Raw genomic sequence first — 20,369 nt, 5'->3', positions numbered from 1 at the left:
GGCACGAATAGAAACACACCCACTACCTCTGCCTCACTCTTCATCCTGAGAAACAGGACAGGCTCCAAACCACCAAGTGATCCTGCTTGCTCTCAATTTAAAGGCTCTGTGCAACAAAGAGGAATGGACATCTGGCCACTCCATCTCCTTCAATAATCATTTTTTAAAAGCAGCTTCTCTGTGTCATAGTCCAACAATTATGGCCACACTCCAATCCTTCTACTTTCCATCTGACGTGGCTGTGATTTTTCATTGTACCTTTAGGCAGAACAAGGACATCAGCTAACAAAACACAGGTCAGGTGAAACATAAACGATTAATAACTGCCTTGTAGTTCTACACTCCCTGACCTCTGTCACCAGGTGTTTAGGAGACATCTCTTACTCCTATAGCAACCAAAAAATGGCTCTTAGGAAATATCACGAAAATATTAGCACACTGAAAAGAGCAGGCTTCTAAAGATAGATATTTTCATTTTAGAATGAAGGTTGGCAAAAACAAAACAAAACATATCAAAAACCTTAACTCAAAGCTAAAAGAATTTCTTTCTTCCAAAACTAGAACCCCCAAATATATAGGATGTATACACAGTACCGACCAACAGGTCTAAAGTGTGGCTAGTTAAGTTTCCAGGTCAGAGTTCAATCAAATTAGTTCAAGACTATGAACCAACCATGTTGTCTCATCGCTTCCAAGTACCTTGGACAATTCTGATAACTGTTTAGAGATAAAAACAAGGTTGACAACATAATGGCAATGGCAAATTATTAACTAACCAATATGAAGCACACAAGATCCGTGGCAGTGACAAAAAATTCTTATAATAGAAATAGCGGCAGACTAAGTGATGTTTTCAGAACCTTAATAGGAATATTCACCATCAATTTCTTCCATTAATTTCTTCTATACATTTATTTTTTTAAATATTTTTTGCCATCTTTTTATGTATATTTGCTGCATCTGCATCGCAAACCTCTAGAAATGAAATATTTTCATTGTTTCAGCTTTGCTTGAATCATAAATAAAGAGTTTCTCCTCTACACCCCAGACACCTTTCACAATAATTTTATTTTTACTGAGTTTCCTTTTGGATTGCAATCAAGAATGAATTTAAAATAAAGAGTGTACTTATATTGTTTAAGTGGTTTAAGGATTAACTGTTAATCCATAAAATATACCTATGTTGCAATCTGAATGATTAATAAAGATGACGCAAGTCAGTGTTATTAGTTTAATTGTGTATGTGGCAAAACTGAGGCAAGGCTGGGTTGTAACTTGCCTAATGTCAAGTGTAGAGTCAATGTCAGGGCAAGGATAAGAACCCCAAGTTAGGCCCTGCCACACTTCCTGCAAAGAAGGTTCTCTCAAACAATTAAAAGTCATGTTCTTATGCATTACATGTACAATGTTAATTGGTCTCTATCCATGAAGTCATGCATAAATGCAAACCCATCATCACACAGAACTCTGGCTTCAGCAGAACTCTGATGTGTGGAGCTCACTGCATCAACATTTACCCAAGTGCAGATCTCTGTATTTAGTTATAGTATTAATGTCTTGCTGAGCCACATGTGTGCTCAGTGTCCATCTGTTCTGATTTTAATCTCGACTTATATTTCCCTACCAAGGATTTCCTTCCCAAGGATCACAACCTTGACATGGTGGAAAGGCTTGTGCATTACCCATGACCCCAAAAGCAGTGCAGCCAGGACTTCTGTACTGGTAGGGTCACCTATAGCACCAAGATGGAGAAGTGAGAGTTTCAAGATGAATAACAATCCAAAAATAAAAATAAAAAGGCCTCAAAAGGTGGAGCAGGCAGATAAGAAAAGAATAAACCAGTGCAAAGGCAGATGAAGGCTGCAGCTGAATAGAAGCCTCAAGTCTTCTAAGTTTACCTTGCCACTGAATTAAAGTTTCCTTCCCACAAAGTACTGTTTCACTGCTTGTGCACAATAGCATCCCTATGTTAAAAGAAGATGTGTAGACATCTTCCTTCAATAGCAAGTCCTTTGGCAATGGGTAATGGAGCACGTGCTAGTCAATCGTGGAAGCCCCGAGTCACAAATCTACATGGTCCATGATGATCGTTTTGTACTTGAAACTGAGACAGGTGTTCAAGTCAGTAATTGCAATCCTGACTCAGCCATCCTTCCCTCACATGAGGAAGGAGACTAGAAAAGGTACCCTAAACATAGTTTCATCTCACCTGGCTAAAAAATTGCATCCAGAGAGATCGCTATCTGTTGCCCAAATTGAGTAATAAAGTTTGCAACCAAGAACACCTGCACCCTGTTGGACAACCCTAACAGTGACCAACCAGAGCAAAAAACAGTACTCCTGGCCAGAGAACTTTCATGATTTGAGCTTAACATTTGCTGCACTTAGCGAAACGAGATGTGCAGGAAAAGAGTAGCTCATAATGGTGGTTACATCTTTTCTTTTCTTTTTTTTGGTCTTTCCAAAAAGACAGGCACATCCACAGCACTTTCTTTGCCATCAAGAGTAAGATTATTATTCAGATGCTAGTTTCCAATGAGTGTCTCACGACCCTTCGTATTCAACTGACCAATAGATAGCTAGCAACATGTACCAGTCTGTCATCAGCACATGCATCCGGACTCTTGATGCAGATTGTAATGAGGTGCACGGCTCAAAGGCTGCAGCCCAGTTGCAAGGGATTAGAGGGTAATAGCCTGCCTGCTTAGAAGCAGGGGGCCGGCTAATTGGCTAAAGGGCCACTATTAATGTTTGCCAAGGGCCTCAGCTTCTGGATCAACAGGAGAATCAGGCTCCCCTGGAGTCCTTCTCATGTGTTAGGAGCAAAATGGAAGCTCCATCTGCTTACAATAAAGTGAGAAAGTTCTTATTTACTTTTAATAACATAGCTTAAATGTGATATAGAAAAAGCAGCCAGTTTAAATGGACCTGTTAGTTGTAAACATGGTGCAGTGGGATCACAATTCTAAAAACAGTCATTAATTATTAGTCCTCTTGTTACTGAAGACTTACAATTATAATGGTTATTACATGTAACGGTATTACAAGTCATGTACAACTGAGAAGACTGGCAGTTCTCACATACAACATAAGAACTGAGGTTTGCTAAAGGAGGGGTTAAGTCATGTTGTCAAGATAAAATATAGTCTCACTTGTATTACTTCAACAGGTTTTACCCTGCTGCTTAAACTATGCCTGATGCTTCCAGCCTTTTAAATGACTTTTCTTATCACAGTGGCCTTGTAATGCGATTAATAACCAATTAAACTTTCCCACAAAGGTGTAAAATTTATTTTCCTTTCAGTAATCATATATATGTGCTGCTATGCATGGATGTGAGCAGCATTTGTTACCTTCTATTCTGTTTTTTGTTGTCACTCTATATCACTTATAAAATTCAAATTTCAAGCCACTCCATAAAAGATTTCTTTCATGCTGATGAGGACTATAAAAACCAAATCCTTTGCATGTACTTCCCCTGAGAGCTGATGCTCAGTGATGGCTTGAAAATGAGTTTTCCAGAAAGTAGTTTCACTCAGAGTTTTAGAAAATATTGTTAATGCCCATGGAAATAAAATTTCTAACCTTAAACCTTCACTTGTTTGATTCCACATCAGTTTGGTCTAAGTTTTCATTTTAATTACTTATATTCCAATTGCAAACAACTATGTGGCTGTAAATTCGTTGTTTTTTTTTTTAAAGAAAGAAAAGAAACCCTTGGCAACTCAATACTTAACTACTATTATACAGGTCATATGACTCTCTTCAAAACTCAATTTAACCAGAAGCACACTATTAATATAACATAACTGAGCCTCTGCTATGGAAAAATTGTAGCTATTTCTGGTTATGACTAACTTATACCAAATCTACAGCATAGGAGATACTATGGAGGACAAAGCTGAGGAAGGGGGACCTGAACTGAATGTGCAGCCTGTCATTCCTTGGCCATGGGCCAATCTAGGTCAGGTTAGTTGCAGCTGTAAGTTACTACCGAAGACAGCTATCTAGGTGATCTGTTAAGTGAGTAGTAACTTCCCAGTTCCCAGTGAGAAAACATCCACATTAAAGAGCAAAAGTCAATGCGAACCCTATCTGGAACCTTGGGTAACAGTATGAAATATAGAGGGCTGAGGACTATTTCTGCAGACACTTCAACCTTTGAGTCAGAGATGTCAAACTCCCCCAGCCCCTTGACCCAGCTGCAGACCTCCTTCTGGCCTGGATGCAGACAGATCACAGGGCTCCTCGCTGCAGAGTGAACACTGTTAGCAGTGAAAAGACTGGCACTGTGGTGGCTATGGGAACAGCCTTTGCTTACCTTCCAGACAAAATGCATCCAAACAGGCCTCCATACCCTGGAATTCAGCTGTGGGCTCATCCCACCCCTGAATTCTCAGCCCCTCCAGAAGCCCCAAAAGCCTGCTGACATGCCTCCATGGGTCAGATACAGTCTGTGGGATGGATCTTTGATACCCCTGCTTTAAGTAATCCCATTAAATCACAAGCCTGAAGTTACTTGTGTTTGTTGAGGAGCTGATTAAAGGTTAGATAGACTCAATAAGATTTCCATCGAATTCAGTGGGCTTTGGATTGGGCACAAAGGTTTTCAGTACTGGGGTCTGAATGATCTATCCTCTTCCCCTTACCTTTAAAACTAATTTTTCCAGGAAAAGGTAAGAAACACTAGTGGGGTACTGCGGGAAAGTATATTTTTCTACCCATGATGTACTTTCTTATAGCAAGATAGAGGACTTCAGTCTTCAGGGCTATTAGTTTAGCAACTTTCAGAAAGCTGAAATTCAAAAACAAAAAAAAGAGATACTGTCCGAAAAATATCCACAAAGCAAACCTAGTCAGGAACTAAAAACTCAGACATTGTGAAATATGTTTTCATAGATTTCATAGACATTAGGGCTGGAAGGGACCTCGGGAGATCATCGAGTCCAGCCCCCTGCTCAAAGGGCAGGAAGTCAGCTGGGGTAATAGGATCCCAGCAAGATAAGCATCCAATTTACTCTTGAAGGTGTTCAATGTAGGTGCTTGAACCACCTCCGCTGGCAGACCGTTCCAGACCTTGGGGGCTCAGACAGTAAAGAAATTCTTCCTTATGTCCAGCCTGAAACGGTCTTGCAGGAGTTTGTGACCGTTTGACCTCGTCATCCCTTGGGGCGCTCTAGTGAACAGACGTTCCCCCAGATCCTGGTGTTCACCCCTGATAAACTTATAGGCGGCCATCAGATCACCCCTGAGCCTACACTTTTCCAGGTTAACGAGTCCCATGGCTCTCAGCCTGTCATCATAAGATCTGTTTTCCTGACCTCTGATCATGCGCCTGGCTCTCCTCTGGACTCTCTCAAGCTTCTCCACATCCTTTTTGAATTGTGGAGCCCAAAACTGGATGCAGTACTCCAGCTGCGGCCTCACCAAGGCTGAGTACAAGGGGAGAATGACGTCCTGGGATTTGCTCGAGAAGCATCTATGGATGCACGCCAGCATTTTGGTCGCTTTACTAGCCACAGCATCGCATTGCAGGCTCCTGTTCATCTTGTGGTCAAAGATGAACCCCAAGTCTCTTTCTTCTGTAGTGCTATCCAACGTAGCACTGCCGAGCCTATAAGGGTGCTGCAGGTTTTTCCTCCCAAGGTGGAGAACCTTGCATTTATCGGTGTTAAACACCATGAGGTTCTCGTCTGCCCATTTGCTGAGCTTGTCCAGGTCAGCCTGGATCACCCGCCTATCTTCTGGCATGGATGCTTTGCCCCAAAGTTTGGTGTCATCGGCGAACTTGGCCAGTCCACTCCTGACTCCAATGTCCACATCGTTAATGAAGATGTTGAACAGGATGGGTCCCAGGACAGAGCCTTGAGCGACCCCACTGGTCACAGGGCACCACGATGAGTGACTGCCATCAATCACAACCCTCTGGGTCTGACCACGAAGCCAATTTCCCAGCCAGCGGATCGTGGTGGAGCCAAGGCCACAACTGGCCAGTTTGGCCAAGAGGTGATCATGGGATACCAGATCAAAAGCTTTTCTGAAGTCAAGATATATGACATCAATCTCTTCTCCCTTGTCCAGGTGATAGGTCACCTGGTCATAGAAGGAAATGAGATTGGTCAAACAAGACCTACCTGCAACAAACCCGTGCTGGCTGTCCCTTAGGATGTTAGCCTGGGCCAGTCCATCAAGGATGGCCTCCTTAATTAACTTTTCTAGGATCTTCCCCAGGATAGAAGTCAGGCTAATAGGCCTGTAGTTAGCCGGATCCACTCTCCTCCCTTTCTTGAAGATCGGCACCACATTGGCCTTCTTCCAGTCTTCGGGCACTACACCAGAGCGCCAGGAGTTTTCAAAGATCCGTGCCAGGGGCTGGGCTATGACGCTCGCCAGCTCCTTGAGTACCCTGGGGTGCAGGTTGTCGGGGCCAGCTGACTTGAAGGTATCCAGCTTCTCAAGGTGTTCCTTCACGAGGTCAGCATTGATGGAGGGTAGGGGATCCCCCTCACCCAGATTTCCCTGTCCCATAGCAGGCATGGGCATCCCGTGTGACTGATGAAAGACTGACACAAAGTACCTATTTAATAGGCTGGCTTTTTCCTGGGCGTCAGTTGTCAGTTGCCCCATCTGGTTTAGCAGGGGTCCAACATTGCCCTTGCTTTTCCTCCGGCTCCCCACATATCTGAAAAAGGACTTTTTGTTGTCCTTGATGCTTGAAGCTAGTTGGAGTTCAGTTGCAGCCTTGGCTTTCCTGGTTTGGTCCCTGCAGGACCGGACCAGCGCGGAGTAATCCTCCTTGGAGGTGAATCCCGTCCTCCATCCTTTGTAGGCTTTCCTTTTTAGCCACAGTAGGTCCACTAGGTCTCTGGAGAGCCAGGGGGGCTGCTGTGCCTTCTTGCTGCCTTTCCTCTGTGTTGGAATAGATTTAGCTTGTGCACTGAGGATCGCTTCCTTGAGAAGCAACCACTCTTCTTGAACTCCCATCTCCCTGGGGTCACGGTCCCTGAGGGCCTGACCGACTAGCCTCTTGAGCTTATCAAAGTCGGCTTTTCTGAAGTCAAGGACTTCTGTGTTGCTGACTGACTTGCCAGCTTTACAGCGGATGGTGAAGGTGATCAGCTCGTGGTCGCTGTCACCCAACTTCCCATCCATCACTAGGTCGCCGATTAGGTCGTCCCCCGTAGCCAGTACGTCGAGCAGTGCTTTGCCTCTCGTTGGCCCATAGACTTCTTGAGTCAGGTAGAGGTCATCCACGCACGAGAGAAAGCTTTGCGCCCGCTCAGATTTAGCTGAGTGATCTTCCCACGAGATGTCCGGGTAATTGAAGTCACCCATGACAACCAAGGTCCTGGAGCAAGCGGCCTCAGTCAGTTCCCGGGCGAACTCCTGGTCAAGCTCAGGACTTTGAGTGGGAGGTCTGTAGTAAACTCCCACCGTTGTGTCCCCTGTGCCGAATTCCCCACGAATTTTTACCCAGAGGGTCTCTAGCTGTCCATGCTCGTCGCCAACATCAGCTTGCAGGGACATGCAGCTTTCCTTCACATAGAGAGCTACATCCCCGCCCCTTTTGCCAACACGATCCCTCCTGTATAGGGTATAGCCCTCTATACCCGTGGTCCAGTCATGGGTGGAGTCCCACCAGGTCTCCGTTATCCCAATGACATCATATTTCTTTGCACTGAGCAGGAGGACGAGCTCCTCCTGCTTGTTGCCCAGGCTCCTGGCATTAGTGTACAGGCAGGCAAGTGTGCCCTTGGGGGCTCTTGCCTTGCCCACAGATTGTGCCAGGGCTGGGGCAGGGGTGGGCTCCCTTAAGTGCCTTGGTCCGCTGGCTTTGCAAGGGCTGTTCAGCGGGCCAGCAGGGGCGGTAGTCCCCCCATCCGCCAGCGGGCTTAGTTTAAAGCCCGGTGGAGCAGGTCAGCCAGCCTGGCTGAGAAGAGCCTCCTCCCCAGGGGAGAGAGGTGGAGGCCATCTCTTCCCAGCAGCTCGCTGCCTCTCTCTCCAAAGAGCGGGCTGTGGTTATGGAAGCCAAAACCTTCCCGATAACACTAGCGCCGCAGTCTTTGGTTCACCGCGTGGATCCTCCTCTCCCTCCTCAGCCCATAGCCCGAGACTGGGAGGATCGACGAAAACACCACCTGAGCTCCCAGACCCCTAGGCCCCACAGTTTTCATCCCAAACTGCAATGAAATATCATTTACTGCAAAACAAGCATTGTGCATTTTAATTTGGGAAACTGCTGTATCGGAAGAAAGTATCTGGATAAGATTAAAACATTGTTTTTACTTATTGATTATAAAATAACTTTCTTAACGCTAAACAAAAGGTTTCAACAATTTCCTATTGTATATTTTGACAGAAAAATGTTCCATCAAAAACATTTCAAAGTAGCTCTTCCAGAAAAGTGAAGAATCTTATCTTTATAAACAGTTTCTTGTTCTTTATATGTTTAAGATTAGAGAGTATGAGTTATACTTTTTATAATGTCATCAAATATTTAGATTACAATGGTTGAACAAAGAAAATGGCTACAAAAATGTAATGGTCATCTGACTGGTGATCGAGCACTTCTTAAAAAAACAGTATGAAAGACATTTCCTTAACTTTAAAATTAATAACATTATATAATAAAAAATAAATTATTTTTGCAAATAATGGAATTGGATTTTTATGCTTATTTTCTTGCCCAGTTTTTGCAGTTCTCTTGGCCAAGAAAAAGAAAATATAATTTTTGCATTCAGTTTCTCTGTCCATGTCATATGTAAGCACGATGCTGGAATATCTTGAGCAATAAGTGCTGCAGAGGACTATATATTTTTTTATAAATATTTAGTAAAATTTAAAAAAAAATAATAGAAGCTTTTCTATTGATCTGAGATTTTGCTAACATTATTTTTCACATACCCAAATTATGTGCTGAATTTGACCTGGCAGTATGCCAAAGCGCAGTTGTCTAAACAAGATGCTCAATATCAGTCTCACATTAATGTGATTAAGGGATAATGTTCATAACAGCAGAGGACAGGAAGCAATAACTCTTCTGATTTTGATTTAATACTGAAGAGAAGCTATTATAAAGCATCTGATAGCAGAAAAAAAAGCTTTTAATTCAAAAGCTATTAATGTTACTACAATTATGTGACAAGGCAAAGAGTACAGCAACCAAAACAACATATTTAAATTAAGAATAATCTCATGAGGGCAACAGAATCCATTGGTGCCTCTCTCTCCAACTTTTCAGAGAATGCACTGGGACAAATTATAGAGCCAGAGTGAGATTAAAAATGTACTTTTAAAAAGAGGTGCACTGATATACTGATCCATATTGGATCGGCAGTGATAAAAGCAAAATTGACATTATAGTCAATTGGCTTATTTTGGCTGGTCTAGCTGATAATGTCACGATAAATGCCACGTGCATGCATGCAGACACAGCATGCACACAGCCATGAATGCAGCCCAGCAGCTTAAAGAGCAGCGTCCAGCCAGTAAGTCTGGGGGGAGGAAGAAGCGTGAAGGGGGTCAGATAGAGGCCCTCAGGGTGAGGGAAGGAATAGGGCTGGGGCAGAGGCAGGGGCTGCCCAGCTGGGGAGGGGCAGGGCGCAAGACAGAGCCATGGGCAGCTTGTCCAGGGAGCAGCTCCCAGTTGCTGCACACACCCCCAGGGGAGGCATGGGAGCATGTGCCCCCCAGATTTGTGCATGGGGTGAAGTCAGGCTATCTGCTGAGGGCTGGGGGCCAGGGCCTGCGCCAGCCTCTTCTCAGCAGGGGAGCTGGGCTTGGGGCAGGTGGGGGCAGGGCAGGTGATTGTGGTGTTGGCAGGGGTGGCTACAGCCACTATAGCCACCCTGTAGCCTTCTCTCCCAGCACCTCTATCATCCACCCTACCCCCACCCACCCTGAGTGCAGCCCCTGCCCAGCCCCCCACTGGGAAAAAGCCAGTGTAGCCCCTGGCCCTGAGCCTGTACTGGGCAGCCTGCCCCCACCTCACACACAAAACTAGGGGATACATGCCCCCCCATGCCTCCCCCGGGGGTACAGAGGCAGGGAGTTGCCCCACCCTCCCACATTCCCAGGATGAGCTGCCCACAGCACTGCCCTGCTCAGCTAAACAGCATATGTCCCTGACCCTGCCCCACTCCCTCCCTCACCATGGAGGCTTTGATCTGCCCCACAAGACTCCTCCCCTACCCCCTCCCTCCTCCCGACTTACTAGTCAGATGCTGTTCTCCAAGCTGCCACACTGCATATCAGCTACCGGATCAGTATTGGCAGACTGGCCAAACAAAATCTTTTATCAGTGTACCCCTAGTATTTTTACAAGGTTAACAATTCACATAGCAAATTGTAAAGGATTAATCTGGATCATGAAATTGAACATGTAAGAATCTGTGTTGTCTCCCATGATGAACATAGGACAGGGGAGTGATGAATGTGTATTGTATACACAGAGGTGCTTCTTCTACCTAGTGCATCTATGCAGCAGTGCTGCAAAACTTGTAGCATTCAAGATTGCATTAGAAAGCATGAATGGATTAAAGAAATCTGGGGCAGCAGACACACTCTAATACAAGGACCCCCATCACCTTATCCAGGAAGTACGAAGAACAGGGCTGTCAGGCATCGAGCATTTCACACAATACTCCTACATTTGACAGCCCTTTCATACTTGGCTGTAAGTCAGTTGGAGTTTTACAAATCCAGCTGAGCTACAGACAAAATCTGGAACTTCTGATGACCTCTATTGTTAGCAGTGACTGTGTGGCAGCCACCAGTTAAAGCAAACAGAAGCAGAGGAAAGGAGCTGCTAGATAAGGAACAGAGAAGGGATGGAACAAGAATGGGAAAAGTTCATTTGGGGAGAGGAAACATGGAGGAGACCGGCTCAGGTCACAAATCTGCAAAGGTTCTCAGGTTTCACTGCTCTCTCAACTTCAGAGTCATACTATTGTTGGCTGGCTGCTATCTATAGGAAAAACAGGGGTCTTCATTTGCCAGGACTGGGAAACAGGGTGACAATTTTACCAGACCTTAAATACTGTTTTTAAGGTGAAGTTCACAGTCATGTGCAAAGTAACTACAAATATGCAAATTAACTATTACATGTCACCCACAGGAGTGCAAAACAAGTTGACATGATCTGGGAGAAAACTCTGAGGTGGTCACATGAGAGTTCCTTTTTTTCCTATTCCAGGAGCAGCAGCTCAAGGGCAACAATGAGATGGCTCTGCGATACTTTTGCCAGCATTTGGGTATAGGTATTTACGTGGACAGGTCAGATTACTTACACTCTTCAGTTCCTCTGCTGAGCTTAGGACCCCATTTGGTCCTGGAGTTTACATCTCTCAGAGCTATGTCTGAGGTGTGCTGACAAGTCAGGCAGATATCTCGGTATCAGATACAACCCAAAAAGCCAAGACAGCAAACACAGAGCTAAAGTACCTAGGGGTAGGTAGGAGTAGGTATTAACTAGTGTATTACCTACACCAGGGCTCCAAACAGGCCCACAGCTGGCTAATCATCTTGCTACAGTTAGCTCCATACATTAATCAGGTCTGCTGGCATACAAGGACTATCAGTGGTTCACAGCTTCTAGCCTTTGCATGCTTCCAGCCATAGGGACAGCCCTGTTTTTCATAAGGGGTGCATCACTTGAGGGGTAATAGTTAATTTTTGTGGGTTACTATATTTGTTTTTTAGTTGTGACATTAAAAGTATATGGGAAGTGTTTTAAGTAGTTTAAAACTACATGAAACCAAAAGCACTACATCACTGTCATGAAATGCTTTTAGAATAACTATAGAAACAGTCTTAATGGGTTTAGACATATTCTGAAGCAAGACTGCTGTTCTTATGAGAAAATAGATACAGAAAAAAAAAATACACATGGGAAATTAAAAGCATGACTGACACTTTTACCTTTTCTAAGTCATTATTATGAAGTTGGTTTTGGAGTCAATATATGGATTTTTCCAGCTCTTACAGACTTCATGTCCTGTTTTTTTTTAAATGAACTGTAATAAAACAGCATGCACTTGCCAAGGATAGATATAGCCTTTCTTCATGCTTTTAGGCCTCAGAAACTTTGAAAGAGTCTTGCAGAAGTGGTAATAATGTAAGTGAGCATCTTCCACTCACCCCATTCATCTCTCCAGTTAAATAAATGCTTGTGACTAATATAAGAGAAAAAAATATCCAGCTCTGAGGTAAACAAACTGATGCAGAACACACTGATGAGCAACCAGGTGTCTGTTTTTCCTCTATGAAAAGCATCGGCTGCTTTGATTTGATTCTTTGTTTTATCTTCCAACAGAGCTCTTTTCCATTTGCTGAAGGATGAAACCTCAGCCAACATTTCCCCCCATTGTTTTTAGTTTATAAAAAGACTTGCCTAAAAAAATTGCTTTCCTCACTGTGGAAGGTCATGAACCTGATCATTTGGCCATCTATGAGTTTTTAATTTTGAGCACAGGGATTGATTTCAGCCTGCAAGACCATGCAAAGGAGGAGAAGCAGACTCTTAGCTTTATCAGGCCAGCTGCTTTCTCAGCATTCACTTCCCGCAAAGCCTGACATTTCAGAGAAGAAAGCCTTATTATTCACTGGGCTGTACTCTACAAAAAAGAAAAAATTCAAATGTGGGGTTATAAATTGATGTAGTGAGCACCCTGTTGATTTTTAAAAGCCATTTATATTTTAGCTTAGCAGCTTCCTTACGGATATGGCTTGCTTTGTGCTACAGTCCGTGTGATCGTGTGCTGCCAGAATTCATTCTTTTACATGTGTGGCACTAACCAAAATGTAAAGCAGATAATCCCAACCAACTATTCATACTTGTATCAGGTATCAATTCAGCATTTTTAAAAGAATCAAGCCAAAAAAAATTCTGATTCTTTTTTTCAGGTGGAAATGCATGAACTTGAACACCTCCTTTACAGCCAACTAAGCTCCATTTTACTGAGCAATATCAAAATACTGATGGCTTCTTTTTATAGACATGCAGGACAAATCTCTTACTACCTGCACACAGAAAACTCCCAGCTGAGGCTGCGGATTGGCATTTAATAACCGTAGAAATACATGTTTCCTATTCCAAACCATCAGTATCTTAAGATTAACAAATACATGAGAACAGCTTAGTTTATAGAAAGTGTAGAGAGATTGCTTGTTATGAAAAAGTAGGATATTCTGGAAGAAACAGTTTTAAAGGGAAAAAGAGAATGCTGGACAAACTTAGGAGACTGTTCCAAGCTACACATAGGGGGCCATGTGAATGAAAGTTCACAGCTGAGAAGGCAGGAAGGTGGCAAAGGGAATGCATACATGCATGTATTGCCCTACATGAACAAAGCAATTTATTGGCAAAAACTGAAGCATGCATACATTGACTAGAAACTTAATATTCAGCCCAATTCATTAGAGCTAAAAAATAGAAAATCTTTAACCCTGCTAGGTATCGTGAGGGGAAAAAAAACATGCATATTGTAAGTTTTTCTTCTTCTTCCCTTGGACAAATGATGTTTCTGTAATTTATATCCTTTACAGCATTTTCCATTGCCACAATGACATCTACTGGTGGGGACAGGGTTAAACACCTGAAGATTTCTTTGTTAGCTTCAAACATTTTGCATCAGTATGTTTGGCATCAGGCAACAGCCTACTTTGTCGACAAGACCTCATGTCTCCCTGAGCCAGTTAGTTTCTAATGGACCACCCTAACCTGCTTATTCTTGGCACAGGGTCACTTATTAATAATAGATTTCAATAACAGTTGAAATACCAGGTACATGAAGTGCCAATTACCCAGTAAGGTCTTTTAAAATTATTAGCTGATGAAGAAACAAGCATGTCAAAGCAATTAACATCCATTTCATCTAAGAGTAAAGCACAACATAAAACTGGTATTATAAAAGTGTCTGTTACACATCTTTTCAATAAGACCAAACTGTAGATTTTTTCAAAAGAAACAAGAATCCAGAAATTGTTTATACAGATCCTAGCTTGAAGGTGTTTTTATTTATTTAATAATTTAATGAGAATCAGTGGTTTTTAACTGTAGGAAAAAATATATAGTTTTGGAAGGTGAATGCAAGTACATCTTTGGTTGTTCTCAGTTAAACTTTAGCATCTTCTTCTCGGCCCAGTGTTGTAGACATGTTTTGCCGAGTTGGCTGTGGAGTATTTCTGGAGTTTGTTTGGGGTAAAATTAGTGTACTGAAATATGTATCCATGTGGAACAAGTTATCTGGAAATAAACATTTCTAAAGGAAAATACTGTTCTGTGTCTTTACTGATTTTCCTTAATTTTTTTTGCCATTGTAGGAATGTGAATGCATCTTGGAAACACTTAACAGGCTGTCTTTCTTTACTCATTGTACCTGGTGGCTCCAAAAAGAAAATATTTTAGTCCCATGCTTAAGGGGATCCAATGACTGGAGTGAAGACAAAAAAAAGAGACATAACTAACAAGTTTTGTGCCCTGGGCAAAACCCTGCTGGAGAGTAGGGTGGAAATGGTCAGGGTTGTTATTTTCCCTGCCCTGGGGACTCAAAGACTCCATCTGCTGCCGCTGTGTCACTCTTTGCCCACCCCAGCTGTGCACACTGCTTCTGCACTCAGCTGCTACTACTATGGCAAAGAATCCCCAGGGAGCACCCCCTCCAAGCTGGCACCTGGGGCTGGTGTCCCCCTACCCACCTCTGCTTACACTACTGGGATGATGTTCCCAGTCCATCCTCCGTCCTCCACGCAAACCCTTAGAAAGGCCTTTGGGGAGTTCAGAGAAACAGGGATTAGTGTCCTGGAAGCAACTGGCATGTGGTGGCAAAGGAAATTTGCACCTGCTGGAACTGTCAGTACATGAATTTGGGGGAAGGCAGAAAGGGTCCATTTAGATCCTGGTTATTACTGCAGAATGAACTTATGCATTTGTTTTTTTAGGGGAGAAAACAGTGGGAAAACAAGGCTAAATTCTGCCATTGAACAAGACAGACATAAAACAATCCTGGTGGTTGAAGAAGGTCCCAGTCTAAATGGCAGGTGAGGCAAGACTCACTGGAAACCTTAGAAGAAGGCTTCAACATAAAACAACCATTTGTGAGGAGTAACAGGTGGATGTGGCTGATATCAGATACTGGAGACGAATCATTGGGAGAAATTGCAGTTGCCAGAGAGTAAGGCTTAGTGCACAAGGCCCTGGAGTTATTCCATGCATAGGCAACACATGAAAGGCCATCTATACTTGGTTCTGTTGCCTGCAGAACTTCTAGCACCACAGGGCAGCAGCTGTGCAGAAGCCAAGCAAGTGCTTCATACAGCTCCAATCTGCAGTATGTCAGGACATGCAGTACAGCTCAAGAAGCTACCAGCTGCTGGAGGGCCCAAAGCAATCAGCAGAAAGCTGGAGATGTCCACACCCAGCTTCTTGTCAAGCCTTCTTTTGGTCAGTGAAGTGGTATTAGTTTTCTGCAGAAAAAGAGGTTCTACTACTATACTGCAGCTGTGTGTGTAGACCAGACACTTTTCAGAATGGAAGGTGAATATGAAGAAACCCTACTGTTTACACCAGTGGTTCATATCTTGAGTAAATCCTGCAGGAGAGTGGGAGTTTGGGGGAGTGCAGGAATCTTATTCAGACCCCACTTGCTGCTGCCACTGCAATATAGTTTTCTCCCAGTACCAAAACAGATTTCCCATGATCTGCACAAAATGCTCCTTTTAAATACATCCCAATACACTAGAACTTTTTTTTTTGCATTACTTACTGCAATATTTTTTAACCTATTACAAAGTATTCTACAAAAGTAGAGTCACATAACTCCTCTTTTCTGAAAGCAAAATTAAATAAGCAACACTTTTAGCAAATGCTAGCACTGTTTCTCAGACAGATGTTAATAAACTGGAGCAACAAGGAACTACTACAGTTCAGATGGATGTCTGCCATATATTAGAGATCACACTGTAGAGGTTCATATGCACAAAAAAGGAGCAGTGAATAGGGAACAAGAACACTGAGGAGAACAGTTAAAGACAGACATGGCCATTTTACAGTAGCAGGAAAACAACAACAGGTTGTTACTGTCACAGTAATCATGCAAACTGCACCTCATCTCCTGTGACTCCCTGAGCACACTCCTGCCCGTACCCCAGGCCTCTAGCCATCACTTGTTCCTCCTGATGGAATCACACGATTCCTTCACTTGCAAGCCAGGCTGTGGCCACGGTACTATCAGTTGCGATTTCCTCCGTTCATGTGACAGGCTCAGATGCTGAAGTTCTGTTCTCTCTGGTAGCAAATGCAGTAGTAAACAGCAACCAACTTCCTCACAGCATGGTGTTATTTATTTCAAACAGTAGTACTTCAGGGAAACTATATTTTAAGAGAGTTAAACAAACTGTACTCAGATCTTTTTTCCCCCCTAAGGCTTACCGCTTTCTAAATCTGGGAAGGCTTTATTTCCATGCAATCACAGAAAAGCAAGGTTGGAAGGGACCTTCAGAGGTCATCTAGTTCCACCCACCCCCTCCACAGGATCATCTTTATCCAAGCCATCCCATACAAATCCCTTGTCTAACCTATTAGTCAAACTACAGAATCAACCCCGACACAACCACAAGGCACAACACCTGCCACAGGTAAACAACAGTGGCCAACGTCCTGCTGCTGCAAGGGTTATTAAAATCCACACGAGAGATCCAAGGAAGAGGGCCACTCCCCATACTATAAGAGAGACACGAGTGCGGCGTCCGCGTCCGGCACGAGCACTACAGCCTAAAGGGGTTCTCTCACGTCTATATGGAGAGTCCTAGGGACGAGGGTCACAAGCCAACGGGCCAAGAGAGAGAAACAAATGCAGGTAAAAAGACACTCACAGTGTAACACCGTGCAGGCAAAGGGTAAGTAACAGGTAGCAGTCAGTGCCACTAGAATACATACATTCAGCACATAAAGTTCCCTCTCCCCACCTCTGGAGGTGTGCCCGGGAACCAGCCTTCAGTCCAGAGTCACTCTGCACAGGTCTCCAAGTCGGGGATCACACGCATCCAGCCCGTGGCTCCAGCTGTGCCGCTACCTCGCTTCCCCTCTCCCCGCTCTCTCCCGCTCCCAGGCACGTAGCCAGGTCGGAACCGTCCGCTCACTTCCTCTCTCCGCCCAGAGGCCTCTGGGACTCGTAGTCCACAATCACAGCCGGCGGCACTCCGCCGCTCATCGCCTGTCACCACTTCCTCTTCCTGCTTCCAGAGGCCTCTGGGATTTGTAGTCCAGATTTACAGCAGCAGGACTCCGCGAGATTACCCCTAACAGATGGGGAAGCATAGGTGTTGGTCTAGGGACACAGGCACACAAGGGTCTTTGGGTAAATCCGATATCTTTTATTAGACCAATTCAAATAGTTGCGGGGGGGGGGAGAAATTCTTCTCTGCAAGCTTTTGGGTACAAACACCCTTCTTCAGGCTGAGGAAGTCTGCAGTGGGATATGCTCTTCCTGGATGGGATGGAAGAGAACAGAACAGAACAGAACGCTGTTCTCTGGTCTCGCTTCGATTCCATCCAGGAAGAGCACAGACTCCCTCAGCCTCGAGGAGGGTGTTTGTACCCAAAAGCTAGCAGAGAAGAATTTTTCCCCCTCCAACTATTTGAGTTGGAGTAATGAAAGATACCAGATTTACCCAAAGAACCATGTCTCCCCTTCTAGTTCACATTCATAATACATTTCCAATTCACACCATGCAATTACGTTACACAGTGCATAAGTGACAGAAGGCCCCACCCCAGTCTGACCACGGAGTAAAATTCTCTGGATCCCGAGCATGGCAGTTACTCTGACCCTGAGAGAGGTGGCAAGACCCTCTATCCAGGTTTAAGCCCCAGCAGCAGCACTGGCACACCACAGTCAAAATCCTTAGCCCTGCCTGCAGCCAATATACAGTACTCCTGAGGAAGGCAACAACAACAACAAAAAAAGCAGCATATAGAAGCAGGAGAGAAAAGAAGTCCTTTCAAGCCCCATTTGGCAACTAGCCAAGCCCAGAGGCTAGGAAATACCTATAGTAGAGCATAGAGCATATTTACCAGTAGATAAATTATATAAATATACTATTTTACCTATAGAAACCCTCTCTCCATGGTCATCTCTTAACGAATCTCCCCCACCCACTCTCAGATGTTTTTAAGTGTTTGGCAACCTCTTAATCTCCAAGTTGCAGCCTGAAGTTTGCATCTTTCTTGGAAACTACACATAACATCCTTGCAGCTGATAGCTTTGCATACTGTCTTTTTAATGTGTGCTTGGGCTCTCATCTGGAAAGTAAGTGCATGTTTCCTGTTTCTTTTTCCCCAGAGCAAGTTAGATCAATACAGGAAATTCTTATAATCTAATATCCATACAATGATCACTTCCCCTCACTGGCCCAATCATTTACAGTTTTCATAAAGCTGTTACAATTTGGCACTCATACATAACATAAAATTAATTCTTGTTATGGTTATCCCCCATTCCTAATATTATTGCAAAACATTATGGTCACATCCCTTAGATCAGCCTCTCAACTACAGGTCATGACCCAAACGTGGGTCACAAGAATATATGAAAGGGTCATGAACAAACTTTAAAAGTGGATCATTTTGCACGCTGCTTGTGCTTCACCATATGTTAACACTGTGCCTACTAATAAACAGGGATCTAGGTTTTCCATTTGCCATGGGGAAAAACATGTGTTTTTCTCCCTTAAAGGAAAAAAACTTGAGAAATGCAGCAGGCTTACAGACGCATCTGTGATGCCTCCTGTGTAGCTCCTGCCCTGCTCCAACTCTAATGTTGCTCTCCCTAGATTGCTCCCTCACCAAGTCCTGTTCTTTTGCAAGTTGAGTAAGGGAGGCTGCCCAGAGGCCTTAATGCCAACACTTCCCACACCATGTCTCTCCTGGACCCCACTTGTCCTAATCCAGCCCTCAGGCCTGATAGGTTCCTCTTGGCCCAACTTCGTAGGGCACCTATAGCCTTAAAAGCAAATTGCATGGCTCCATTCTTTCCCTATACTACACCCCAAGCTTCACAGGTGTTCCCCAAGCATGTTATATTCACACTCAGTCCCCCTTGGGCCCTTGGACCCCCAGACCCTTAACTCAGCCTTTCTTCAGAGCTTTCAGCCATCCCAGTCCCTCTAGATTCCTGGACCCTCAGTTCCATGCACAGCCCCTCTCTCTCTGGGCTCTAGACCCCTGGTCTCATATTCAGCCCCTGCCTTGCCTCCCAGGCCCCTGGTCTGGCTCACAGCCCCTCTCTCCAGACTTGTGGACCCTCATCCAGCTCTTGCCTTGTCACTAGGCCTGTGGACCCTCTGATCTGATTGCCAGTGAACCATCGGCTCCTGAACTTCCAGGTCCCAAACTCAGGTACTCCTTGCCTTAGGACCTCCTTGGGTCTCATATTCCAGCCCTTTATGGGACTGGGGCTCATGGATCCCTACTCTCTAGACCCCTGCACCCACTGCCGGGTTCCACTTTTATCCTCTCCTGGGCTGTTGGACCTTTAAGTAAGCCTTGCCTGCCCTTACAGGGCTCCAGGCTAAACTGCTAGTACAACCTAATAACAAACGTCTGCCATCTGCAGGCATTCAAGCCCTCTCTAGACTTAACATAAACCAGGGCCACCTGCCTATATAACCAAGCCCCTCCCTACCCCAGATACCTTCCCTTATTCCCCAGCTTGCAGAGTGGTTTTCTTTCAGCATTCAGGAACTCTGCTGCTACAACTTCTTCACCGTATGGTTCCTAGGACTGGACTGCCTAGGTTGCTCTGGCTCAGGGCTTATACAGCTGCCAGTCAGGTGAGTCCTTAATTACCTACCTTTGCCACCTGCAAGCAGCCTCTCAGGCTGCTTGCTCCCTTAAAGGACCAGGAACATCTCAGCACCCTGCTGAGAGCAACTGGGGGTTTCCCTTTACAGGCTGGTAGAGTTCCAGCCTGCAAGGCTACTGGGAGCAGTGGGAGGAAGGTGATTATCATACATGCACATGGCAGCCAGGCAGCATGGAGAGCAGCTCCCACAACTCCCCATAGGTAAGTCTATGGAACAGACAGTGCAGCTCAGATGATGCATCGGGGAGGGGGGCACACATCAGGAGAGAAATGGGAGCACTTCCCACAGCTGGCACAGGGCTATAGTCTGGCTGGATTGGCATGGGCAGAAGCAGCATCTGTGGTTCATCATCAGGGAGGACCTGGCACGGGAGAGTGGAAACAGCGACACTCATTGTTGCTGTTGCTACTACTGGGACCCCTGCACCACCAGCAGTGCAAGAAATAACAGACTGGGGGGGAGGGGAGCATGCTAACCTCACTTGCCCAACACACCCACCCCATGCC

General features: G+C 44.7%; 1 protein-coding gene across 3 annotated transcripts in view; it reads right to left on the bottom strand.

Moving 5' to 3' along the window:
- HYCC1 (hyccin PI4KA lipid kinase complex subunit 1) overlaps positions 1-17,124 on the bottom strand; it is a 76,294-nt gene extending 59,170 nt beyond the window's left edge. The window contains exon 1 of one of the 3 annotated variants that reach the window (XM_090046778.1): positions 16,937-17,124. The gene's annotated coding sequence lies outside the window, so the exon portion shown is untranslated. Of the gene's footprint in view, positions 1-16,104; positions 16,254-16,936 lie in introns of those variants that run through there. The other 2 variants (XM_090046779.1, XM_090046781.1) reach the window with 2 other exon arrangements.
- Positions 17,125-20,369: the final 3,245 nt, after the last annotated feature.

Source organism: Crocodylus siamensis, chromosome 5 (assembly GCF_052110815.1).
Source record: "Crocodylus siamensis isolate JL-2025a chromosome 5, ASM5211081v1, whole genome shotgun sequence".
In the NCBI taxonomy this organism is placed as follows: Eukaryota; Metazoa; Chordata; order Crocodylia; family Crocodylidae; genus Crocodylus; species Crocodylus siamensis.
The sequence above is the reverse complement of the archived record's forward strand: the minus strand, read 5'-3'. Positions and strand labels throughout refer to the sequence as shown.